Below are 27,290 nucleotides of genomic sequence, written 5' to 3'. Positions count from 1 at the left end.
CAAACTTGGAGTGGGAGGAGAAGGTAAGCAGAGACTGAAATTAATATTAAGCACTTCTAGATTAATTTCACGGACAAAATCGCTGCTTGATTTCTGTGGGAGGAGCATTTGCCAGAACCTTGCCAAATTATCCCAGAAAGCAGCTAGAGAATGTTAAGCAGAAACCCCACAGCATTTCACAGGAGTTTATTCTGTTGTTTCAGTAGTGACTCATCTCCAGAATGATCCATCCTTTTCGCTGTGTATATGTGGGGGGGAAAAAACCACTGACAAAAGTCTCACAGCCATCTCAGAGCTATACAAAATGCAATGTCCTGTTCAATTATTAGTTAAAGCATCTGAGTGTCTCAAGCCCTTAGACAATTTTGAGAGTTATCCTGGCAAAAGATGTTTGCAGTCAAACCTGGTTCACTTTTTGTTAAACATCCTGAATTTTCTTAAGAGTGTGGAATGAGACAGAAGTGGTAACTATAGACAGAGGAGAAAGTGCTAGGTGTGATTCTCTGAATGGACAGAATTGTTGTTTTTGAAACCTCAAGGATTGTTAGAACATCGCTTTTTCCTTTCTGTACAGCATGTTTTTAGCTAAATGACCTGAAAATTAAAGATCAGCATTCCAGTGTGTTTGTTAAATGCTTTGCTTCCTGAGGTTGCTGTTCAGAAAGCTGAGGGCTCTCCTCTTGATTTTTCATCCTGCCCTTGCTCAGCGTCCTCAAAAGGCAGCAGTAAGTACAAAAACAGGAAAGGGGAATGATAAAGTGTGGGAATCAAGGGAATGCTGAGTTAGCAGTGCCAGGAGGAAACAGCTCTAACCACAGCCTTTCTGGTGAAAAATAAATGGTGGTGAACTGACTTAAAATACTTCTGAAAATGGAGTTTTCTTTCTTGTCACATTTTTCTGTGACTTCTTCTAACCACTTTTAATGCAATAAAGTAGAAAGCAAACCTGTTGTAGTGACTGGATGCTGGCATTAGTGTTTTAGCAAACACCTACACAGCATATATATGGACTAAAGTATCTAAAGGGCTTGTTAGCATATCATCTGCATGCAGAAGAAAGTGATGGTGGTGATGCATGCTACTTAGAAATCTTGTGAAGGATTCTAGCTCCTTCTTGCTTTCCTTTTTCTTTTCATTGTTTTCTCCACAATAAAAATGTCCACTGCATTTGGGGAGGACGTTTTCTCTCTGTCATCATTTTTTTGTTGTTGTTTTGAAGGCCTTGAGACATTTTCCCCTATTTTATCATTGGGAAATTTTGTAAGGTATACAGCCAGTGCTTTTGTGAAGTTCATAGAGCACATGAAATAGTGGAGAGCAAAGCCATCTGCCAGTGACAGTATTTGATCTACAGAAAAAGCTATTTCTTAGGGAAGTTGAGTAATGCTTGACTTGGTGTTGTTTTGTTTTGCTTTGGTTTCTTGGCTTCCAAATCAGTGTTGAAAAATACCTGCCAACTGTAATTATTTTACTGGAAGTTTAATACAAGGTCTAATTTTACTGGAAGCCTGGAGGAGAGGAGGAGACAGAGCTGGAGAATGGCATCTGATGTGGAGCAATGGTGATGTCAGGCATATTTAAGATAAGTGAACTTGCTGTTAATAAACACACAATGCTGCTTTTGGCCCACTATGGGCCATGGAAGTACTTGTGGCAAGCTGGGCACTTCACTACTGGACCAAAAGTCTTGGCTGGTGGTTTTGGTTGTCTTTCACCAGACCCTCTTGGCATGTGTGTAACTTTGAGCCCTCAAGCTTGCTGTGATTGAAGTATGTGTATGTTTGAAGTGCTTTGGCTGAAAAGAAAATCAGTATTATTCTGATAAGGAGATGGGAAGTATTAGATTGCTGAAAATACTAGCTTTTCTCATGGGAATCAGGTTTTCTGCTAAAAACTCACTATTGTGCTGGTATTTTTCCATCAGGGAACCTTTGAAGCTGTTTCAGCATTTTGAGATAGGTCTGCTAAAACCTTCCTTGTCCAGCTTTTCTTTTAAGAAGGACAAAAAGTAAAGAGAAGAGAGAAGAAAGTGAATTTTCAGAGGGAATCAACATAAAGAATGAGCTGTGTGGGGAGAATCCAATTTCTTCCACATTATGTGATGCTCCATGGTAGAGATTCCCAGATGTGCAGGCACTGATGTGTAGCTGGTGTGAGACAGGTGAGTTACACCTGGTGGCTTTGCATCCAGCAGAAACCCAGGGACTTGTCTTTGGTCCCAAAAGGAAGGATTTGAGAGGAAGCATCTGTTGCTCTTAGAACTTGAGGCTTTTTGATACAATCCTGGTCATTCCCCTGGAGTTCTCTTCCCTGTGTTCAGAGTGAGCTTCATTCATCTTTTGGGTCACTTATTTATTTATTGAGTGAAAGATCAAACTCCCTTTTCAGACCCCCCAAATCTTTCATTTAACTTTACTTAGCAGGTTATGTTGTGTACCACTGACTTTTGGTTTTGCCGCCCATCACAGAAGCATGTGAGGAGCTTTAACTGCAGGACTGATGCATTTCTGAAATTGGAGAGGTGATAAAGGACTGGTGGTTCACATGTGCTTTGTGGGAAGTGTTTACAGAGCACAAGGGTTGTGGCAGGAGCAGTTACCATTGCCTTTTAATAATTTAGGCAAAGTGTTTGGGAAAAAAGCAGTAGGAAACTATTTTCATGTTGTTCTCAAAGGGAAAATAGAGTCCATCTGTGAGCCTTGGGCAGGACAGTGACAGTGCTGGGCACAACAGTTTTGTAGCTCACTATGAAAATGAAGAAGGATTAAGGGAAAGGGGATTTTCCTCTCTCACCTACTTTTTCTTCAGGGAAAAAACCCAGACCCATAGGTTTTCTCAATTTACTCATTGAGAATAAACTTTTAAAGGTGTTTATAAACCACATGGTTTATGTGATTTGTCTGGTTAAGCAAATCAGCAGAATCTGCTTAGGCAAGGAGTCAGGGAGGGTATTGCTGCCTTTCTTTTAAATTTCAGGTAGAACTTTAAAATTAGAGGTTGCTACAAGTCCCTCCAGCATGTTTCATATAATTTGATATTTACACACAGAATGCTTGTCTAGACTCTTCCCAGCTGTGTTTGTTATGTACAGCATCAATCACTGCGTGTCTGTCCTTGTCAGTTTGTGTATATGAGATTCATTCTGATCTATCTTCGTCTCCCTTTTCCCCATAAAACTCCCCCCAAAAGGCTTTCCTATAAAACTGTTCCTATCAGGAGCCCAGCAGTGTCCTGAGCTTTGGTTCAGTCTATGAGCATGGAATGTTTTACCTGATGCCACAGGCTGGCTGCAGAGACCTCAGCTGGCTGGATCTGCTTCTGGAAAGCATCTGGCCTGGTTTACTAGATGCTGGGAGAATGGGAGAAGAATCAGAAAAAGTTAAAACCTGTGGGTTGAGATAAGAATGGCTTAATACTTGAATTAAGCAATAATGATATTATTAATATTATTATTGTTGTTATTATAATAAGAAGGGAGACCATTGCAGTAGGGAGTACAGTGCAGACAGATGAGTGATCCCAGTGCAGTGAGTGATCCCTCACCCCCACCCAGTGATGCCCAGCCCATCCCTCAGCAGCCTTCAGCCCCTCCTGGCCACTGCCCAGTGCCCACCCTGGGCATGGCATCCCCTGGTGTGGGATATCCCCTGCCCAGGGGGATCAGCTCTCCTGGCCATGCTCCATCCCAGCTCCTGCTGCAGCTCCTCACTGCCACAGCTGGGACACTGCAGAGTCCTTGGCTTGGGGTAGGCTCTGCTCAGCACCACCTGAAGCATCAACATTGTTCTCAGGCTGAATCCAAACCTCAGCCCTGTACCAGCTGCTAGGGAGAAGTTAACTCTCTCCCAGCCTCAGCCAGGACACCATCTTCTAAGCTGAGGGTGATTCATTGTGTTCACAGGGCTGGTCTATTTTAATCTGGAACCCACTGCAATTATGTTTAGGTGTCTCTTTGCAGCTATGTAAGATGGGAATTGTGGCACCCTCCATCTTCTGTGTGGTACTCACCATATTCTGAAAACTTGGCCTGGTGGCTGGAATGAGCAGCATTTTATAGAGGCTGGATGATAGTAGTTATAGTGTTTATTGTTAAACCCAGTTTGAGTTTTTTGTGTATCTAGAAGTAAAATTAATTGGAGTAGGACTTGCAAATTGTCTTCTATGTGACCTTGTGTTAGTGTTTGTTTATCTTCTGTTTTATGCTTTAATCACAGGCTTTCTGGGGGAGTCTGCTCTTGCTCCATTTTACAGTGTCCAGCACAGAGGGATTTTTCTCATGCTGCTCCCACATACCACAGAAGTTGAAGTAATAATGAAATTGCATGCAGCTCTCTTTCCTCTCCTCCACAAACTGCTTTAAATTGTTCAACTCCTCCTTTCTTATCTGCAGCCCTGTGAATTGTGCCTAGAATTGTTCTGAGCTTGTCACAGCTCCCTGCTGCCTGTTTGGTAACAAGGGACACTCTTTACTTACATGGTGGTAAACCCTTTCTGTTAAACAGGAGCAGAAGCTGTTTGCTGTGTTCTGAGGAATTCAAGAAATCTTGAACAACAAACAATTTTTCCTGTTTCTTTTCTAAATGCTGTAATATTTACTTCTTGTCTTAATCTTGCAGTGACATCCTTCACAGAACATGTGTTTAAAAAAGAAGCAAATCTGAAATTTGTAGACAGGAGATTAGAAAGTCAAATCCCAGTTTGGAAGGTAGATATATTTATTCTCTGTGTTCACACTTGTTTACAGTAGATGCAGCATTTGGTTTTGTTTCCTTGGTTTTTTTTCCTATCCCTTGCTATCTTGTTGTTTTTCCTATCCCTTTAATTAACAGTTTCACATTTGAATTACTCCCCACCAAATTTTTGCTTCCCATTATCAGTCTCTTCTGCTGTCATCTGAAACAGTTCTTTCAAGTACAAGAATTGAGGGAACACTGGGGCTCCTGTTTCTGCTGAGGTGTGTGGATGCAGCCTTGAGAGCATTAAAGGGCAGAAGAAGTGCACAGCAGAGTTCCTTGTGAATAACTGTGGGAGTGTTGGTCCTCCTGGTGCTGCAGGACAGAGCATCTCGTCCTGCACATCTGCAGAGAGCCTTGGCAAAGAGCTCCTCCCATTTCAGGTCTCACTGACCTGCCTGGCAGAGCTTCTTGGCTGTAGGATTGGAGTGAAATCCCTTATTGCCAGATTGCCAGTGCATTCCTGTTGTACAACGTACCAGAATTTGGTTTTTGTGAGTGGCTGAAAACAAAGCCTGATACTGAGAACTAAATCAGTTCGTTTCCTCATTTAATGGAATTGTCTTCCTTCCTTTATGTATAAAGAAAACACATGCACATGGAAGGGGAAGATTTCATTGGCTTTTTGGGGGCTGGAATCCTACCAAAGCAGTGATAATTTCCTTTATTGACTTCTTTTCAATTGATTGGAAACAACACAATTTTTTTCCCCCTGACTATGTTCACACTGTGCTCTGTGAATGTTACATGACCTTTTTCTTCCTGACCCATGGTAGAGCAGATTTCTCTGTTGCTAGATGTTTTCCTGGTCTGTCCTGCCTTGCTCTGTCCCAGCCTTGGTGCAGTTTTCCTGGTCTTTGGTGCCTTTGAGGGTCCTGGTTCCAGCTGTGCAGTACAGGTGGTTTGTGGTAATTATTCCTGTTTTTACCAGGGTCAGGTTGCTTGGAGCATGAATCCATGTTCCCAGTCTGGAATTGAGATTCCAAGTGCAGAGTGATAAATGTGTCACTGTGACCTGCATCTCTGCATCTTCACCTGGAGTCACAGCTCATGAAACTGAACTCATTTGTTTAAAAAAAAATAAAATGGAGTGAGGAGTTGGTAAGGGATCCAACAAGATATTTCCCCAGCTCTCTGCAGGGAAGGCATCTTCACAGTTGTAGAAAAGGTCTTGGTCAAAGCTGCCTTGTGTTTCTAGAGAAAAATTCCTGCTGAGGATGCAGAAACCTTCTTCTAATTCAAATCATCAGGATTCTGGATTGTTATTGTTATTTATCAACAGGAATATTCTGCAGTAAAATCCTTCTGTGGATTTTTAAGTTCATAAAAGGCAGACCACAGAGTTGAGACTGGTGGGGTTTTCTCCTCCCTTGGATTTTAATGTTGCTGAATGATAATGGTATCCATTTTTAAACCTGTTTTTGCAGCCTGCAGCCAATTTTTTTCATTGAATTTCATGCAGGTAGACTACATATAAATGCAATATTGTCATTAGTGATATGAGTGGTGTCCTAAATATCCTCATACATGGTGTTTGCATGGTAAAAATGGTTAACCTTCATTTCAGAGGTCTGATGTTTCTTCAGCAAGAAGATAATTGAATAGTAGAGGAACATGCTCCTGCTCATGCACTGAAGGATGCCCTGTTGTAAGAGAAACTCAAGTGCATGTTAAACAACTGTAGGCTGATCTATTTTGTAATTTAATAGAGGAGCTCATTTGAATGTTTTCCTGAGGGAATGCCATTTCAGTGAGCGTGTTGGTTGACTTGTAAGTACTAAACCACTTGCATCAGCAGGGAAGCCCTGTGGGAGGTCGTGTTGAGAGGGGATGTTGAACAGGGTGAGTATTTGAATTTTTGGGATATGGATTTGCTGTCACAGTGAAGTTTTGGATGAGGCAGAAAACAAAGGTAATCCTTGGTTCAGGCCCAAAGCCCCTCTCCAGCTCCCCTGTAGCCCCTTTAGGCCCCTGGAAGCACCTTTTCCATTGAACTTTTTCTTTTCTTGCCTTTGCTTCTCTGAGCATTTAGGATACAGGAATTAACACCAAAATGTTTTTTTTCTTTTTTTAAAGCAAGTTATAAAGTTCTTAGCATTTTGCCCCTGTGCTTTGTTCCCCAAATTCTGTTCCTGCTGGCAGTGGGCACCTCTGGCTTGTGCCTGGAATCCAAATTCTTCCAGCTCCTACCCCAGATTTGAAGGTGGCTCCAGAAATCTGAGATGTTAAACTTGCTATTTCAGTTATTATTACCTGTACAGAGCTTTTGTTATCTAGTCTGTCTAGCTGTTAAATGCATGCTTTTTACAATTTGAACACCTCTGGCTCTGCAGTTGAAGTTAAGGCTGTTTGGTAAATGAGGGGGGAGTTGGTTTTGTTTTGGCTTTTCTCCTGAAATACAAATTATTTTAGAAGTGGATAATGTGCTGAAAAGTGCTTGTGTGCCTCGTGTACACTTTTATCTGTATATAGGGCAGGTTAGTAATGTTTGCAGAATAGCAGCTCTGAAATCATTGTTATTTCCTGTAAAAGTGCTTTTTTATTCCATTAAGAGGTTGTGCCCCTTATGTGTCAGCAGTGATCACCCTTTAGGTCACTGCACTCCTGGCAATTGTTGACTACATAATCTCATACCTTTTAGTGTATGAGAGATTATTCATGAAGCTATCATGATGCCTGGCAAGTATAATTTTTTTAAGATGCATTTTAGTGAGTCTGCTAAAATTTCTTTTTGTAAGGGTTTAGTATTTGCATTGCAATAGCATTAAAACCTTTAATGCTCCTCAACTCTTTGCTTGCCTTCAGGAATACTCAGGATTTTGCAAACTGAATAGAACATGATGCTTTTCCCCTGAAAAATTTCTGCTGCAAGCTTTTTTTCTTGGCAGACAGCCAGCTTTTTCTTAAAAATTATACCTGCACTTTAATAGTGAAAAAAGCAACACATTTTTCTTGATCTTTTTGTCCAAGTACTAATTATATGATTTGTATAAAGCCCTCAGACTTCAAATGCAGCATATCTCCATTTTGAAGGATAAACCTCAGGTATTGTTTTTCCAAATGCCATTAAAAAAAAGCCATAAGTGAAAGTGTCTAACATAACTTAGACAGTTCTGTAAGAACACCATTCCGAGGATAGCCAAATCCCTGCAGCTTTAAGCTTCTCTTTGATCCCAGGGATTAGTGGAGGTTTCTGCTTTTGCATGGCAATTTTTTGGCCTGTTAGAGATGCCCAGAGGAGCTGTGTTTTCCAGGGAGATGAGTCAGGTAGGATCAATATTGCTCCGAGTCCTCCTCCAGTGCTTGGAAGAGCAGCTCCAGATGGGTTTGAATATTCCACCTGTGCTTTGTTAAAGCCAGGGATTTATGATGCAGCTGTTGATGGGGTCAGGGACAGGCAGACACATTCAGGTGACATTGCCACACCAGCCTCATGTCACAGGCTCTCTGAGAAAGACAAAGTTCTTCTTCACCTTGGGTGAAACACTTGCAGTCTTTTTGGGTAATATCAGACAATACATGGGGAATGTTGAAGTCCTGGTGGAATGATTCTCTTGCCCATGCAATAATAACATAAATGCAATAATAACATTATAATAACATAATAACATTATTGCCCATGCAATAATAACATAATAATAACATAATAACTCATGTTTGGGTAGGTGTGGTTGGTCTCACCTGTAAGGATGTTTCTAGAACAGGCTGATGATGAGGAAAGGCTGCAGAGACACCAGAAGGGGATTTTCAGGTGCAAGAAGAAAGGTCCAAGGTGATGTAATAAGAGATATTAGTGATATTTAGAAGGAGATAGATGTTCTGTAGGCCAGCAACATCTCTATGTAAAAGAAGAACTGATTTGTGTCATCCATTTACAGTCTAAAATTAGTATTTACAGTATAAATGCTGTAATGTGCTTGTAGCACCTCTTGTGACAGTCCTGAGCAATGCAGGAATCCTGTTGAGTGGAGCCAGGGTTCAGCTGTCTGGGTGAACTGTGGCTTCTATCAGGCCAGAATGTTATAAATTTAAACCTTAATTATGAAATAGTATCAGGCTAAAGAAATGCTCAAATGAAGAATGAGAACTGTCTCAAAGGATTATCAAAACCATCATGTGGTGTTGTCCTGAGTCCTTCAAGAGCTTCAGGAGCAGTTGGATGTGGTCAGCTGTGGCAGGGCTGTGATGCCAGGCTCACTCTTTCCTCCTGGGGTGACTGTGAGGGACAAGCCAGGTAGGTTTGGCTACCCAGGAGTTTCAATTTGGTCTCACTCAGTGGTGCAGTCATTCTTCATCTTTACTGCTCACCCCAACTGAGCATCCTTGGTCAGACACTCACTGGTGTTGTACCTGGTGAAATGAGACAAGTTCCTTTGGCAGCTCTGGTTGTTCAAACCCAATTTTGTGAATAATTCACCTCTAGCAGGGCCTTACAGCCTGAGCAGCTGCAGGTACCAATTGAGGAGGCCCTTGGCGAATATTTCATCATTTTTTGGGAGGCTGTTTTTGGCTGGAGCTAAAGCGAAGGAATTCAAGGTTGTAAAATATGTGCACTCAGAGATGAATGTTTTTGGGTGTAGAGAGAGGTCACGTGACAGCATCCTATCAAACTCCCAAGTGTGCTTTTGTTATCTAAAGCAAGAAAACAAGATTCTGCTCAGCAGATGAGAGTAAAATTCAAAGCAGGGGTAAAAACAAACAAGCAGGAGACTTTTAGTACCTTTTTTTATGATTTAAAGTTGTACCATTCTCCTGCTATTTTGATAGAATTGTCTGTTTCTTGGTTTGTCTTCTGCAGGGGGTAGGATAGATCATGTTTATGAACGGCATAAAAAATTATTTAAATTTAAATTTTAAATAATTTAAAAATTATTTTATTTTTAAAATAAAAAATAAAAAAAAATTTTAAAAATTTATTTTACTTTTCATGTGTGTTGTTTCCCATCACCATAGTGTGAAGCTCTAACAATAGAAGCCTACAATTAAGAAAGGATATTATTAGTATCTGAAGGTTTCTGACACTGTTCTTTATTGTAGATTTGTCAACATTTATACTTTGTCCTTGTCTCCTTTCAAGTTTTTAGTAGTGTACAGCATGAAAAGCTTTGTTTTGCATAAGAATATTGTCAGTGCATAACAACTGCATTGTTTTTAGTGAAAAGCCCCAAGCCCACCCTGAACAAAATAATTTCCAAGTGATGTACTTTCATAGCAGCTGATACCAAACTGATACTCGTGGAGAGCTGTGTTTTAATTAAAACCTGTATTACTATTATTATTATTTGTTGCAGCCAAAGATGTTTGCTCTGTTGCAAGACACTTTGCTTTGTCCTGTGAATCTGCTGCTCAGCCAGGCACTGAAAGTCTGAACAATCCTTTAAATTTGTCATCTCCTGTTTGGGAAGCCATGGAGAGCAGAGCCATTTCTTTGCTTGGCATCTGGAATTGTGCTGTGATTTCATGGCTTATTCTTAACCTGAGCCATCAGAGCACAGCTCAGCAGAGGCTGCTGGCTGTTGCTTGGCATTGAGGAGAAATTACATAAATCTGGAGGCTGGGGCTGTTTCTGTCAGGAATGAAGGCTTCCAGGATTACTGGAAATTCATCTGGAGTTGTTGGGAGTGCCTTGGCTTGGGGAGCTTGACATGCACATGTCACAGGGGTTATGGGCCCTTCCTCCCCACCCCATCCTTCCTCTCCTGCAGGCAGTTCTTCCCAGCGTCTTGGAGGAGAGCTGCACAGTCACAGAATACACTGCTTTTAATTCAGAATTCCATACAGTGTTGTTATTTAGAGGAGGAGATCTCATCTGGATTAATATTAATCAACACCACTTGAGGTTTAGGTTAAAGGCAATAAATAAATGCAGCTTTTATAATCAGGGGAAGTATTTGCAATGGTTTTGGAAAATGTTTTAAAACCTGGTGTTGGGATAATTAGCCGGAAGGTTGTTTAAAGCTTGCCTTGCAGCCCCTCTGGAAAGCAGTTTTGATGTTTAAGAGGATGAGAGATGTTTTCTGTCCTGGAAACCAGTTGGCAGAAGCACTGGCACAAAGTGCTCTTAAATCTGTTTGAGCTGAGAGAGCCTGGCACCATGGGGGGAGGAGGAGGTAAGGACTGGCATTTTTAGGAATCCTGGTTTTGAAATGCAAAGATGTATGTACTGGTGCCTTCTAGATGCTTTGTTTGCTTTTATAGGATATACACACATATATTTATATATATACATGTATGTGTGTACACATATTTTTATATATATCTGTATGAGCAGATAGACCTTTGTGACATTTTCATGCCAGAGGGGAAGATGTAGGGGAGAACAGGAACACATATTCAGAGGTACCCTCAGCTTGCGCTCACTTGCTCATTCATGACTTGTCCTAGATTTGCCTCATTTACCTTGGGGAGTTGGAAGATACAAAGTTTGCTCTCTGAACCAAGAGGGTATCTAGAGGAGCTGAAGGTAGCTGGGCTTTTCCCTTTTTACTTCCAAGCAGTAATTTGTTTGAAACATCTAATGAAGTTTCATAAAACGTCTAAGGAGAGGGGGAAAAAAAAAAAAGCTCATGTAGGGTTTTACTCCAGAGGTAAAGAAGCAGTCCAAAATATATTATGGCAGCCCCAGCTGCACTGTGACAAAAATACTCCTTGAAAAAAGGAAATTCAAGTAACTCTTAGTGTGAGACGAGTGAAAATGTACGGACTCGGTGTGTGGGACCAACAGGAAATGATCCAAGTGGGAAGAGTGCATTGCCCTCAGTCTGGGGAAGTGGGAGGAAATGTGCCAGCCAGGATTGTTTTTCAGCTCTCCTTCTCTGCTATTTTGACTGAGCCTCCTCGTACAAAATACTGTGCTTCTTTACAGGGAGGGAAAACATCCATTGACAGGGCAGCTGATGGAATGGGATGCTCAGGGCTGAGCTGAAGACTCAATGAAGGGCTGTTGGCAAGGAGCTGTCTGGGAGCATGAGCTGCCTGTGATGCTGCTCTGGAATACAAATGCCTTCCTCTTAGGGAAGGCATTGGGGGCTGTATGCGGAGTCTCTCATGCTGAGCATGAAAATTTAATCTGGGTAAACAACATCCCCTGGCTGGTGGAAATGAGGGAAGAGGAGCTGCAGCTCATGGGTCTGCTGATGGTGTCCCAGCAGTGAGGGGCTCATGGGGCTTTCACCAGAGATTGTTTGAGACAGGCATAATCTGCGAGAACTGCCTGGTGTGTTCTGATGCCACATCATGACACCTCTCCAGAGTGTTTTCCTGACTAGAACTTGCTGTGAAATGGTGCTGTGCCTTCAAGAGGGCTTTTTAGAATTTGTGAGAGATCTACTGAATTACAGTCTATCAGGGTGAAGCCTTCTGCTGGTGAGACCAGTTGACTGTTGATGTGCATAAACAAAGTCTGTGTAGGGATGATTGTGAGATGTAATCCTGATCACCAAAATGAAATGTGAGTGTCTGTTACAGCTCATCTTGTTATACAAATCAGTACACGTTTTGCTGTAGTTTTTAAAAAGTATTTTAACTCAATATTCAGAATATCCTGTGGTAAATAATGAAATGAAGGCAAAAAACAAAATACCACAGTGCTGATCTAGCTCTGTGTTGTTTTTTATCAGTTTTTCACAGTGTTTTCTGAATCCCAATGAAACATTGTTATTAGTTGTCTACAGTAACACTCTCATCACAGTTGTACATTATTCCTTCTAATCTGTGTTACCTTGTGCTTGTCAAGATAAGTTTATTTCAAGTTCAGGCAGCTTATTTGTCTGGCTGTTCTCTGGCCCCTTGGAATTTTGCCATTTTCTCTGGTCTGGATGAATTCGCAGTTTAGCACCACCCATGATATTCAGCTTTTCCTTGGCCACTCCTGGCAGGAAATGTGTTTTAGCCCATATCTGTATTCAAGGATGAATGCTGCTCTGGGGTTTTGGGGTGTTTTTTTGTCACTAAAGTTGATTGGAGTGGGATTAATGAGGACTAGAGAGGTCATAGGGCCACTCACCAGTCCCAGGCTCTGGCTCTGGAGTGTTCCCAGAGAAGTTCCTCACTTACACTGACATTCAGTGAAGCCTCTTGAGGGTGAACTTGCTCTTGTGAGGATTTCCCTCTTCTTTTCCCTCTGGCAGGCCAGGTAACATTCTGGGGTTCCTTCCAAGCCACTTCCCAGATGTCTCCAGTAAAGCTCCTTCAAGTCACTGTCCCTGGCTTTTGAATGTTCAAGTAACATGGCATTTTCTTTATTTCAAAAAACCAGGCACACTGACTTCTCTGACTGAAGCTTAAAATTTCTTTGTTTAACATCTTCCTCTAGTTGCTTTCAAACACTATCATTAATTAATTCTGATTTCAAACAACTCGTAAGGCTGATCAATCTATAATTTTCAAGATCTTTCCAGAGTGTTTCCCACTCTAGCTGGCTTGGATGGGAAATGGAATATTTTCCCAGGTAAATTGTGACTAAAATCAGTCATTTATGGCTTTATATCAGCCAATCAAGCAGGGAAGTGTCAGGGGCTCACCAAGCACCTCGAGCTCTGCTTTAATGCACCCATTAACAACTCCTTGTGCAGTGGGTGAGAAGGGACCAGGGCAGTGTATTTACCTCATGTCTTTAGTTTGGTTTGTTAAAATAAATGGATTTTACTGCTGCACTGTGCTGCCTGTTCTGGAGCCCCTGGTTGGTTCCCAGTTGTCCCATCCCATGTCATTGGTATTCTGTGAGGGTGTGTGGCAGCTTGCAGGGAGAGAAAGAAGTCCAGGGGGCTCAGGGGGAAATTGCCAGCCTGGGCTGGCTTTTCACTCTAAAACCAGGAAGGGAAGCTAAGTGCCATGGTGAAAATACAAAAGTTTGGGATTTTATCATGTATAATTGGATTACCTACTCCTCTCCTAATGAATAAGTCTGCTGTGCTCTGAAATACCTGTCTTGGTTTTAATACACTGATAAAAAATCTGTTTATGTCCCTCTCTGAGGCTGTACTTTGGCTTATATAAAATCAGATCCTTCCCTCCTCCCCCCCCCCAATAAAGCACTTAACAACCCTAAATTAAGATTAATGTTCCATTACACTTTTATCAGTTACGTTATAGACTGAAATGCACTAGTCACATGCAGATTGATCTTCTGTGTCAAATAATAGCAAAAATCAATACTTTTATTTTTCTTTTTAAACAACTGTAGCTACAGAAACGCTCATTTGCATCAAGTTCTGTTCTGTTGGATCTCAGCTGGGGGATCTGTGTGTTGCCTAGGCTGAAGCTGCTGGAAAGCCCAGCTTTGAGCCCTGGGATCTGTGAGCACCCACATCATTCCTCCTGCCACATTTTGACTTAAATTATTGTTTGTTCTTGGAATTTAGAGGCCTCTACAAGATCTTTTTATGGCCTAAAAAGAGAGGATTAACTAAGCTGTTGGGGTTACAGCCTCCATTCCAGTTGGTGCTGGCTGGCAAATGCCCCATCCTGATTTGGCATCTTGGCTGTATTGAAAGTTTGATCTCTGGTGCTTGCTCAGAAACTCACTTTTTGGGTTGCTTGGGAGGAAGTTGTTGGCATTTGGGTATGGAAATCCAAGTGGCTGCTTTGTGTAGATCCTGATGCTGATCAAGACTTCTGCTGCTTTATTTCTTCACTGGGTAGCTGCTGATTCTTGTTATTTTTGCCCTGCATCCACAACTGGCCCAGGCTGATTTAGCCCATCAAAAACCATCTGAGTAATGTGACTCAGGTCAGCTGAGGACCTTGGAGGAAACAAAGTTTCTATGTGTAATTCCTTTATCTTTTCCACTTTATTCATCCAACTGGCTGTCAGAATAAGAGAGTTGCTAAGCAACTTCTTCCCTTCTTCCCATGGCATTTCTCTCCTTCCCTGGTGTTTTGGTGGACTTTAGAGGGTCTCTTCCATCTCAGTAAGCAGTCACTTCCCATCATCCCACTCTGAGGGGGCAGGATGATACTGGTGCAACACAAAGCTGATTGCACCTAATTCCTTATCAGAACTGCTTCTCTTGCTGCTAGGATTCCTTGTGAGCTCCTGTGGCAGGTTCCAGCCAAGCCCTGGGTCTGGCTGTGTTGAAAAAGCCCTTCCAGGGGTGGTGGTGGTGCTGTCATAAATAGGGAGGGCTCAGGTGTTACCACAAAAAGTGGTAAGGAGTACCATCTCCTTACTAAGGCAAAGTAAGGAGATGAGGGAGTGGTGAATTACAGAAAGCTGCCTATCAGAAAGCAAAGAGAAATGATTTCTGGGCAAAATGTCCTGAGGTTTTTTTTTTATTTTTGGTTTTAAGCGGTATTTTTTGTAAACCTGAGCACTTAGACTTTGTTTCTCTTTTAGTGATGGAGAAGTAAGAAAAAAAAGAGGAAAACATACAATTTTTAGTTTTTATTTCAAAGTCTTTTAAAACCTGTCATAGAGTCCTAGAATAGTTTGGGTTGGGAGGGATCCCATCTCATTCTACCCACTGCCATGGGAGGGACATGTTTTACTAGCCCAAGTTGCTCCAAGCCCTATCCAGCCTGGCCTTGAGCAGAAACTGGTTGTTCTTGATGAACCAGAGACAGTGTTTCTGTCCTTGCTGTTTTTTAGCTTCAAGCTCTCACAATGACATTCTGGATTTAGCCTTTGGAGTTTTGAGGATGTCATCTTCACCTGGATGGAGTAAGGGTTTTTTATGTGCACTGACATATGTATTAAATGATTCACTGGAGATGAGAAAATAGTGGCTCTCTGTCATGTGATTTTTAATTATAAAACATGCAACTGAAGAGAAACAAAGTCAGGAGAGAAGAATCCAGTTATTATTTCTGGGGTGGATGCTTCTCTGCTGTTGCTGTCTTGAGGATGTGTTTTGCAGTGGGATAAAGGCACCTTTAAATAGTCTGTTTAAAATATCATTGGGAAGTGCTCAGCTACAGTATTATAATTCAGTTGCACAGAATTTGCTTATGACATGGGGATGGAAAAATACAGTAATAGTGAGAAGGATTTATGGTGTTTTGGTGCATATTGCTCTGGATGCTGATTTTCCTGAGCCTGGGTTTATCAGTTGTCTGGCAGTGGATGATTTACAGGTGCTATAAATGACACCAGCATTTACAGTTGTGTTGTTTTGAGTTAAAGGCTGTTCCAGGGAACTGGACTCAGTTAAATGGTTTTTCTTGCAAATAACATTGAATCAGCTTCCAGCTATGGGCTCCTTGCACAGCCATGACCATCCCAGCATGGGTTTGGGAGGGAGGTGCTCAGTCTGCAGGACCTTGCACATTGCACTGTTGGCTCTCCCATTTTTCCTTTTTTCCACCCTCCTTCTTCTTTTTAATATCCAATTCAATGTTTTTTTTGAATTTAGTTTCAGTATTGCTTTCCTAACATAATAAAAGTGTATCTAAGAGAGCCAGCCTGATTCAGCCTTCATAAACTTATCTCTTTTTCTAATTTTAAAAAGGAATCCTCCTCACACTTGACCCTACAAGAGGGAGAGAAAGCCCATAAAGGGATTGCAGAATTGACTCTCAGGAAAGCAGCTGCTATTTTGATGTGCAGAAAGTGAAATGTGGGAGTGAAGGGGCCTTTGAGCTCCACAGTTTCCAGCTGCTGAATGGGTGGCTGCCCCTTTCCAACAGGGGATGCAGCTGTGTCCAAGTGTCTCTGTCATGGGGAATCACAGACCCTGGACAGTGGAATGGTCCTGCTGGACCTGCAGAGCTGGACTTGGAGACCTCAGGTTACTGCAGTTAGTCCTTGCTGGAGACAGGGAGGGAAATAAGAACAAAACAATGAACAAAATATAAATGGAATTTTAGCAACACTGCATCACTTCCCAAATTAATAAATGTGACAGGGTTAAAAAAAACTTGAGAGGCAAGTCCCTGGGGAAGATTATAAAACCTTGACAACCTTTTTGAGAGGCTTTCAAAAATACTGAGCTGATGCTGTGCTGCTGAATCACAAAATCCCAGAACAGTTTGTATTGGAAAGGACCTTTAAAGCTCATCTCATTCCATGCCCTGCCATGGGCAGGGACACCTTCCACTAGACCAGGTTACTCAGAGCCCCATCCAGCCTGGCCTTGGACACTTGAGTATAAGCACCTTTGAAATATGATGGTTTTCTGCCCAAATTATCAGCAGGCCAAAGTACATAAGGTTTGAAGGCTGTTGAAGGTGAATTCTTTATGGCTGTGTGGGTAGTTCACAGAGGTACATGTTCTTTGGCCTCTTACCCAGTGACATTATGTAATAACTGACACTGTAGAATGACTAATTGAATTGGAAAAGGAGCAGTACTTGAACATTTGAAAAATAAAGTAATTGTAAGGAGAATCCTTGTGGGCAGGAGAAGGACTCAACTCCTAGAGGAGCTGAGTTGATCCCCAAGCTCAGTTGATCCCCATGAATAAGGAGATCTACTTGGAGTATAGAGGAAGCATTTGGGAAATACTTTTGAGACAGTGTTGTCCTCAAGATGATGAAAACAGTATGGTGGGTGAAATTTTCACTGGCCCATGGATGTTGTCCTCTGCTCTCAGGTGTGAGTGAGGGTGCCAGCCTGGGGGATGTATTTACACTCTCAGAGCCTGTCCCTGCTCAGTGCCCCCTCAAGCCAAACAGACTGTGCACTCACATTTTCCTTGCTTTTCAAAGTTCTCAGTCTTTTGCAATCCACATTTCTGATTTCTTCAGGGCCTTGTATAATTTTGTCCCACTGTCACAAATTGAGCAGTGTTGCATTGACTCTTATCCCCATCAGTTTTCTCTTCATGAGAAAACTGCATGAGCATCTGCAGAGCTTTAGCGTGTTTGGATGCCCGCTCTGGCCTATTTTGACCTGGGTTTTCCACATGAATTATGATCCTGTAGCCATTTGTATTGTTCTGACACTACAGATCTTGAAAAAAAATCCTATTACATTTCAATTCCTACTGATTGTATTCAATAGTCTTTGGAAGCCTTTTCAATTATTTATAATACATTTTTTCTCTGCTCTTACAGCTGAGCAGAATTTGTATTTTTTCCCTGCTCTTTATGGGTTTTCTCCTTGCTTTGACTGCTCTGAGGCTCTTTCCAGCTGGGCTCTTCCCCCCCTTCTATTCATGTGTTGATTTGGCAGGAAAATGCCACTGTGGTCTGGCCACAGTGTGGCTGTCAGGGGGCGTGGGAGAAGGCTCCATTTGTCCTGTGCTTTCAGGATTGTTTCCTGCAGCCTGCCCCTGCTCAGGGATAGACCTTTGACAACTGCAGGACACCAGCCAGCACTTCATCTCCCTGCATCCAGAAGTTTCCCAGTCCCACAGCTGGACTGACATGGGACCCCCTGCTCCTTCCTCAATGGGTTACACTCTGTGTGCTGCCTAAAGGGAGTTGGAAGCAGGACCCAGAATTGTTTTGGGTGGTTCCTGGTTGCCAGGTCAGCTCCAGTTTCAGTTTCTGGTGGTGAACAGCACAGATAAGTTTATACCCTTCACTGTTCCTGCACAGATGTGAAGGCACACGCACACTTTGCAAGGATGACTTACATTATTTAATGCCTTCTACAGTCCCTGCATCCATGCTGTGCATGCAGGAAGCCCTGGCATGGTGTTTGCATGCATTGGGGCTGAATCTAACTAATATCTAACTCAATATCTAACCAATATCTAACAGACCTTTCCAAAAGGATGCTGTGTCCCCTTGCTGCATGGGTTTTGCTGAGCTGGGACTCATGGGTGAGGTGTAAATGCTCTCAGGGTGGTTCTTAAACCACTTTATGTACCAAAAGTTGCTTCATCATTACTATTCTGCATGGTATTTGATTTCAATAAATTCAAGTGGTATCCAGGAAAAGTTTACACCATCAAACAGAAAACTGTGCTTTATACACAGTTGGTTTTAAATGGTGGTTTTTGGGTTCAAACAGGTGCCTAAACTCTGGCTCAAAGCTGAAGGGTACTATGCAGGTGTTATGAAATGCAGAAGAGGGCCCAGCTCTCTATACACAGAAAACTATCACTTTTGGGAAATGTAACATTAAGTCAAAATACAGAAACAGGATGCTACCAGCTGGAACAAGATGTAGGTAGTTAAAAAAAGACAGAAGCTGGTTTCTGTGTTTTAAATCCTTGTGAGGGCTGTTGCTCTCTTGGCTGCTCTTGTCATAAGTGGGAGGAGAGATCTGCAGCCCTCCCTGCTCCTGTGCCACTGATCCAGTTCTGCCCTGCCTGGTTGTGTTTGAGTTATAACTGTGTTAACACGAACTGAAAATACTGCAATTGGTTTTGGCTACTCTGCTGCTCATTTATTTATGTCATAGGCTGAAACATGGTTTAGATGTTATTTTGTGAACATCTTGGCTTGGTTATGGATGTATCCATTCAGCATCTCACCATGGAGCAGTAACTGATGATGTTCTAAGACTTTTTTTTTTAATAAATAAATTAAAGAAAATTTAAAAAAGAGAAAACCACTACCAAAGCTGAGACTGGAGTAAACTCCTAAATCTGTGTTGAAGGAAATGTTTTTCCTCCATGAGGGATGTCCAGAAGCTCCTGTGCCTGGTACTGCATGGAAGGGTGGGATGAAAGTAGGGAGTGGATCAAAACAGGTTTTACAGGAGCAGAACCTGGTTCCTCTCTCACCTGTGTTTTTTCATCTCCCTGTTTTGGGCTGGAGGTTTCTGAAGCTCTGCTGCTTTCAGAGCAGCTTTCTCAGCTCCCCTCCCAGCTGAGGATTCTCAGGGATAACCTGTGGGATAGGGTATGAGATAAAATAGCACAGGGCTCTTGGATCAAAACCATACCAGCACAACCATTCAGGTACTGTGGCCTTCAGCACCAAAAATCCTGTGTTCTCCTCCTTGATGCTGAGGAGTTATCCTGCAAAGCAGGAGGGAGCAGTCAGTAGTGTCATTTTGGGAATGCAGATTGCAGTGTGCATCCTTTTCATTCCTGCTTGTGCCATTTCCATGGGACTGCAGCTAGGAAATAATAAAAAACTCAAAAAAACCAGGAGAAATACTATGCAGTTGTTCAGAAGAGCTAAGAAGTGAAGTGAGCTGCTTTGTTAGCCCTTATCCTGAATTTTACCTGCTGATTTTTAGCAAGATTGCAGCTGCTGGTTGAGCCATGGAGGAGGCAGACGTGCATGGAATGGGTGCCTGTGCTGGGATTGCTCCTCAGCAGCCTGGATGAGTCACCTCCTGTGGTTTTGAGCAGCATCTCTGCACTTATTCTGTCATTTAAGTGTTATCAGGTTAGTGAAGAAAGATTTCTTATTTCTCTAGCTCATCTGCCAGAAGAGGAGGCCCCTTGAAGCTGCTCCATCCCCTAATTGCACAGCAGCAGCAGCAGACGTGCATATGGCAAATGTTTCCTTGCTGACACATTAGCAGCAGGTCCCCAGCATCTCAGCCCCTTCAGTTGTTCTGTGTTATGTTTACCCTCCGTGGCACATAAAGTAACTCCTGCTGTAGCTCTTGGGATGAAAAATGCCTTGGAAGTGAGCTGGGGGTGGGTTGTGGGCGCTGTGTGGGTGCAGACACATCCAGGGACATCCAGCCACCCCTCTCCAGCTGCAGCTGCTTTCCTCTTCCTATGTGGGCAGCAGTTTGGCCCAGATGTGTTGTTTGGCCAAACTTACCAGCATGCAAGGGAAGATCTCCATGTGGAGGCTCACAGCATAACTGGAGAGTGTATATTCAAGGCAGAGTCAAAGCAGTTTTGTGAGGTGGGGAAATTCTGTGCTGGAGTTTTGGGCAGAGAGGTGACTTGCTGCTGTGTATGAATTCATCATTCATTGATGGAGCTGGAGATGCCAGGGTCTGTCATCACATTTGTGGATATTTTAAAGAATTTTCTAGGGGGTAACCAGTCAGCTGACTGTGGGGCTTTTTATTGTAGAGCTGTTATGATAAATCAGTGGGTCTAAAGGGAGGTGAGACCCTGCAAATGTGCAATTACATATATTTGCATTAGGACTCATCTCAGAGTGGTTTTTTCTACCTTCATGGTGGCACACAGGAAAGATTAAGAAGTAGTTTGGGAACAAATCAAAGTGTGAAAGAACAAGAAATGAAAATCAGACATTCAAGTCTTGAAATTCCAGGTCTCTGCTACCACACTAGTGGGTGGTATTAGGTCCTGTTGAAATAAAGAAGTATGTGCTTCACGTTTTTAGGACACACTTGTTAAACCACTGCTTTTTGTGGGAGAGGGGCAGTCCTTAAAAGAGCTCAGCTCCAGGCCAGAGTCAGTGTTGACATTTGGAGATTGATCCCTCAGCCCTGGTGGGAAGATGAGAGGAATTCAGGAGAGCAAGGCTGGTTTTTCAGTGTGGTAATTACCCCTCAAGGTTTTCCTCCAAAGCAGCAGGGTCTTGTTGATGAAGTGGCTGCAGCTTCTACATCAATTATTTTAGTGTGGTTTGACATGATGGTGGTGACTGCCTAGATGTAATGGTTGCATCTTTAAATTATTTTATTAAGGCACAGCAAGGGGAGTGAGTCTTCAAGAGGGAGATGTTGCTCAGACCTGTGCTTGGAGCGTATTAAATATTGTATAAATCTCTGTTCCTGTACCTCAGGGCCTTTCACTGTGTCCTGCTCAGTAAAGCATCTTAAACCTCTTAAACCATGAAGACAGAAATAAAATTAAATGGGACAGCTTATTGCTTGCTTTTTTTATACTTTAGAGGTGCTTGAGCTACCTTCCCATTACGGTAAATGCTGGAGATTATTCTTAGATACACAGGAAAGTCACGTCCTGAAAATGGAACCTGGCTTTTCTGTAGTCCTGCCTAGTGTGTCACATCACATCAGCCCAAGGTGCCACCACCAGCACTGCATTTTCAAAATCCCTTTGGAAATGAATCACAAAACAATCTTTGTTTCATGACACTGGAGGTTCAGGAAGTGACCTCGAGCCACCCAAAGTCACTGGAACAGTCTTGTTGCTTTTAATCAGATCCCTCAGGGTGGTTGCTGGTGGGTTTTTAGTTATCTGGTGTTGACTGCAGTCTTTTTTAGTGAGGGTTAGATGGGACATTGGGAAGGAATTGTTCGGCACAAGGGTGCCCAGAGAAGCTGTGGCTGCCCCTGGATCCCTGGCAGTGCCCAAGGCCAGGTTGGATGGGGCTTGGAGCAACCTGGGATAGTGGAAGGAGTCTCTGCCCATGGCAGGGTAGGATGGTATGGGCTTTAAAGTCCCTGTCCACCCAAACCATTCCATGGTTCTGTGGACATCTCTCTGTCATGTCCTTCTAACAACCACAGCAATCTCTGCTGTAGAAGCAGAAAATATTTAGGTGTTTTCTGCATATTGTCATGTAATCTTATTTTTTTATGAAAAAAACTTGTTTTTTCTGAGGATATTGAGGATAAATGTCCTGAATCTTTGGAAATCTGGTTGAGTAGCACCTGCTTCTGTGTTAAAGGCAAGCTCTGGAACCGCTACTGGCTTGGAAGATGTTGTGCCGATGAAATATGTTTGAAAAGTTTGGGTTCTCACCTGAGACAGGCCATCTCTGTGTGCAAGCTAAAACAAATATTCTACAGTCTTGCCAGCCAGTTAAATTTCATCTAACTTCAAAATTTTGTCTCTTAATTCTCACAGAGGGGGGGAAGTTACTAAATATTAGAACTGCATTCTGTAATGGTGGTGGTAATCTTTGTATCACTACTCCTAAAGTACTTGAGGGTAAAAGACATTCAGAATGAAATGCAATTAATTTTCTTTGGAAAAATGGTAAGTGGTATGACTGACTCTCATGTGCTGCTGGACTTTTCACACTGATTTTACTTTAACTCCACGCTGTGTGAATGAAGAGGATGATTGCAATGCAAATCCTTTCCCTTCCGTATTTGTATTTTACTCTGTGATGTTTGAAATCTTCTTCCATGGATTTACTGGTGGTATTTCTCCTTAAGAATCTGAGCAAGGAGAAGATGCTCCCAGGAAGTATCATGATGCTGTTGGGAGCTTTTCTATTTGGAAATCACTTGTTGCATTAACATATCAAAACCCCATGTACTGGATCAGCAGAAATCCTGATTGCAAGCAAAAGAAATTAAGATCAGCAAATTTTGCTGAAATTGCAATAAACACAGGACTTGAGCATCACAGGGGCAGATGTTTCATAGAAGGGCAGAAAATGCTTCATTTCCTGGCTGTTTGTACTAGTGGGTGAGGGCAGCACATTCTGCCCATGGCTCCCACGGAACAGAAGTCACCACTCACTTTGACTTTTCTTTTCCCCCTCGTGCCACTGGAAGATGTTGCTCCAGAGTGTTTGCACTACTCATTCTGCTGTTCATTTAGCCTGCTTATTTAGCAAGTCAGTGGGTTAATTTTCAGTATAACTGCACTATTCATGCCAATTTGAATAATTTGAAGAAGGAGAAAGAGACCTTATATTAATTTTTTAAAATATTTTTTTCCTTTCTTCCTTAGGCCATTGGTGCACTTCAAAGGCAAAAGTGATATCTTTCTCCAAAAATGCCTTTTGGCTGTTGAATAAAACCCAAAAAGCCATCTTTTGTGGTGGAAGGTAGCTGAGAAAGAGAGATGTTGCAGTGGAGAAGTCCCAGGTGCCAACTACCAGCACCCCTTGTGCAGGACAAATTCAGAATTCATTTCTGCTTTCTTCTTCTTGGGAAAAAAAAGAAATGGAAATCAAACAGGCCTATTTCTTATAGAAAATAAATGTAATTAGTAGCAGTAAGTTAAATCCTCAAGTTCTGCCTGGAACAGGTTGTTTCATAGGAAAAGCCAAGGGTGGCTTTTGTAGCTTGGGGTTTTTTCATGGTTGCATGGCATTTGTTGCTTTGATCTCTTGAGCACTGTGAAATTTTAACCTGATTTCCTGTGTAGTCAGCACAGAAAGAAACTTGGGGATGTATCTGCAACCTGAAGATGATGCAAGATCAGTTATCTCAATGCAATAAAGATGAAAACAAATACACCTGTTGTAATAGAAGAATTAACATGCATTTGTTGTAAAACACTGGAAGTCCTCCATTTGTATGAAGTGATTGTGGAAGCAAAATGTGTTTTGTCAAGGATGCAGCCTTTGACCATCAGAAATAAGAGGTGAGGGCGTAATGAGTGGATTAATGAAGTGTTGAAAGAGTTGGTCAAAGAAAAAACACATCATAGACATTGCTCAGAAGAAAGAAAAAAGGAATTGCTGAAGGTTTCCAAAGGTATTCTCTATTCCAAGAGTTGAGCTCCCCCATTTTTAGCTCAGAAGAAACCTGGGGTACAAAGCAAGCATCTGAGAGTGCCTCTAGTCTTCTTCTGACCTACGTGTAAGATGTTAATCCTCAACCTGCTGCATTTCATTTGGGGGTGGTGTAGACACTTTTGATCTGCCTGAGAGATTTTTCTCACCAGCGTTTTGCAGATTGGAGCCTGCAAATTGCCTCTCAAATCTTGATAATTAGTGATGGTGGGTGGTGAACATGAACTGCAAATGGTTTGAGGTTTTCTTCTTCTTTTTATTTTTGGCTTCTGAAAATCTGTGTGCCCCCAAAATGCTCTGGAACACAAAAGGGAAGATTACATTTGTGCAGAAGTGGGGGAGGAGGAGGAGGAGGAGCGGATGTGTTGTTCTGGTGCCCTGTGAAGTGCTGTGTTTCACATCCCCAAAGCTTTGCCAGGCATCCCACTGAGTGAGGACCAGCACCTCTCTTCTGAGTGATTCCCAGACCTCATTGCTGAGGGCTCTGGTCCTCAGGGAGGGAGGTTTCCCAAGGCTGGGGAGCATTGTGCTGCCTTGTACCGTGGATTTCATCCCCTGTGAAATTAATGCTGCTTTCCTCCCACTCTGTTCTTGGTATTAAATCCTTTACTATCCCTGGGTTGTGTTTAGTTACCTGTGTCTCACAGCACTATGTTAACAGCAGCCCAAGGAACATGCCTGGAAGTGTATGTTAGACTCACCTTGGAGATGATTTTTCAGTGGCTTTCTCGGCCCAGTTTATTGGCACCAGGAGAAGTTTGCCTCCATAACCCAACTATTAATTGTATGGCTTTTTCAGGTGCTGCTGTGATTGCTGTTCTTTAATGTAAAAGGTGAAACTTCCAGTTCTTGTACCCCATCTGTTTCCTTTAATCACAGTATGCCTTCAAACGTGACCATATTTTTAGAGGTTGATGTGTGCTACCAAAATGCTGCAGGAGAGATATGACAGTGGATATTTTTCCCTTTCTTCCCCACAGAGCTTTATCCTTCTGCATTCCTGTTCTGTATCCCCTTGCTCCTGATTGTTCATGCAGCTCAGTGGTCCTGGGACCATCACCATCCTGGGCACTAATCAATAATTAAGTATTTTGCAATTTGTTGTGCTGCATGCTGGCTGTATAAAGCTTCATAAAAAAATCTCCTTCCTAAACCCAACCCACTGCTCCTATGTGAAATACATTTGGGTTTTATTACTAAGCAGCTGTTTTCCCTTTTGTAAACGGTCCCTGCTGAGAGACAGAAAAGGAAACAGGAAAAATAATTGAATATGGCAGGAGCATAATTCATTCAACAGGTACTTCTGTGCCTGCAGTTCTGCTGCTCAGAGAGGCTGAGATGTGGTGGGCAGTGATTCCCCCATGACAGCCTCCTACCCAGGTCTCACCTCCACATCCTTTCCAGGGTTACATCAAGCCTTTCCTTGCTCCTTTTCCTATAGTTGGCCCCACCCTTTTCTCTGGAATAATAATACTACTGGTTGTATTGTAAACCAGAAGTCAGTTGGTCAGTCAGACAGCCAGACTCAGTTGGTCATATTTACCCCTTCATTTGTTCCAGCTGGTCCATTAAAAGCTCTTGTCTTTAACCCAGTTTATGTCCTCTGGGAAGATAAGTCCTCATTTCATTTCCAGTCCAGGTAGTAGCAGTTCCCTCTCCCAGTTTGCTGTTTCTCCTCCATCTCCCACACCCCTGTGTGTTTACCAATCTCCAAGCACAGCCTGGCTGATGCTTTAAATCCCTTTGGATCCCTGTTTCCCCCCAGCAGGGAGATGAAGACCTTACTGCAGGCTGCCACTTGGACACAGGAGAGGATGATCTGTCAGCTGTGACCCTCTCTGAACTGCAAAAACAGAGGAACTTCCTGGCTTTATAGTGACTTTCCCTGTAAAATCTAGGTTTTCTGGGATGGGGGCAAGTTGTGTAACCATATAGGGTTTTAAAATAGCTGCAGAGGGGTGTGCTCACTCCCTTCTACTAACAGCAACAATGCCTGGTGTTAGTTGCCCAAAACATTGGCTGCCCCTGGTTCCCTGCAAGTGTCCAAGGCCAGGCTGGATGGGGCTTAGAGCAGCCTGGGCTAGAGGATGGTGTCCCTGCCCATGGCAGAGGTTCAATGACATGAGCTTAAAGTCCCTCCCAAGCCAAGCTTTTCTGTGATCCTATAAAATCCTGTGTTTTGGGGTGAGTAATTAGCTTTGTCCAAGGGGGAAGAGAAGGATGGGGCAATGAAAATTCAGGCTCAGGTGTGCCTGTGTAAGAGAAGGAAAAAAGGAACAGAGCATGTAGGGGGATGTACTGAAATAAAACTGGGGAGGGATGGCTGCTGGGAGCAGAGGTTAGCAGATACACATTGTGTGTTCTGGAATGCCTTCACCAAGTGGAGGAGAAGCACTGCTCTGTGCAGAGAAGGGGGAAGCTGCTGTGAGTAGGAGTTAGAGGTGGTTCTGCATCCAGAGTTCTTCCCCTTGCTTGCTGAAAGCCATGCTTTGCTGAATGGAATCACTCTGAGCCTGGCTGCCACATCCTCATGTCTGTGGCTTTGGGGATGGGCAGGAAAATCCCTGCAGAGGCAGGAGCAGAACCCTCCTAGACCATGTGCTGGTGTGTTACTGAGCTGCCCAGTGCTGAGTGCTCAGGGAGAGGAAAGTCACCATTTCCCTTGGGATTATCCATTTCTGCTGGAATGGATGCTGCTGTGTCATAGAATGCTTTGGGTTAGAAGGGACCTTAAAGATCACCTTGCTCCAGCTCTCCCTAGGTAAGAGTACGAGTCTGATGTTACACGTGATCTTTAGGTCAGCGTGGAGCAAAATGAGCCACAGCCTTGTAAAGTACATGCTCAGAAGTAATGAATTAAGAAATGGTGTGTATGATCTTATGCTATAGCTGAGCTAAAAACTTGGCAAAAGGGAGAGTTTCTTGCTTTTCTTTCTTCTGAAAAGTTTGGCTGGTGGAAAGGCAAACCAGGTCACCTCACCAAACTTTGAGGTAGCTTTTGTTCCAGTGCAGAACCATTTAGCAATAAACAGTTCATTAATTTGAATTTCTTTTTAACCTGAAATATTACAGTTCTGGATTCGATTTTTCTTTTCCCTTTTGTTTTATGTGACATCTGGACTGTTCAGGGAGTGTTATTCCATCTTAAAATGGGGGTGGTTGTCTTTTTGAGCGATGGAGGTTTCATGGATTGAGTAGAATAATGAACACGTAGAGAAAAGATAATACAGCTGACTATCGCCTTTCACATCTGGGAACACAAGATCTTTAATTGATTTAAAGGGGTTATTTTGTCCCAACACTTGCAATTAGCAGCTCTTAATCAGTAAAATGCTTTTAAGAAAT

The 27,290-nt window shown here is 42.6% G+C and overlaps 1 protein-coding gene across 1 annotated transcript in view; it reads left to right on the top strand.

Moving 5' to 3' along the window:
- C9H1orf21 (chromosome 9 C1orf21 homolog) overlaps window positions 1–27,290 on the top strand; it is a 103,014-nt gene that overhangs the window by 16,670 nt on the left and 59,054 nt on the right. The gene's annotated exons all lie outside the window — the stretch shown is intronic.

The sequence above is a fragment of the Molothrus ater genome, chromosome 9, assembly GCF_012460135.2.
Source record: "Molothrus ater isolate BHLD 08-10-18 breed brown headed cowbird chromosome 9, BPBGC_Mater_1.1, whole genome shotgun sequence".
Classification (NCBI taxonomy): domain Eukaryota; kingdom Metazoa; phylum Chordata; class Aves; order Passeriformes; family Icteridae; genus Molothrus; species Molothrus ater.
This window is presented reverse-complemented; position numbering and strand designations above follow the sequence as displayed.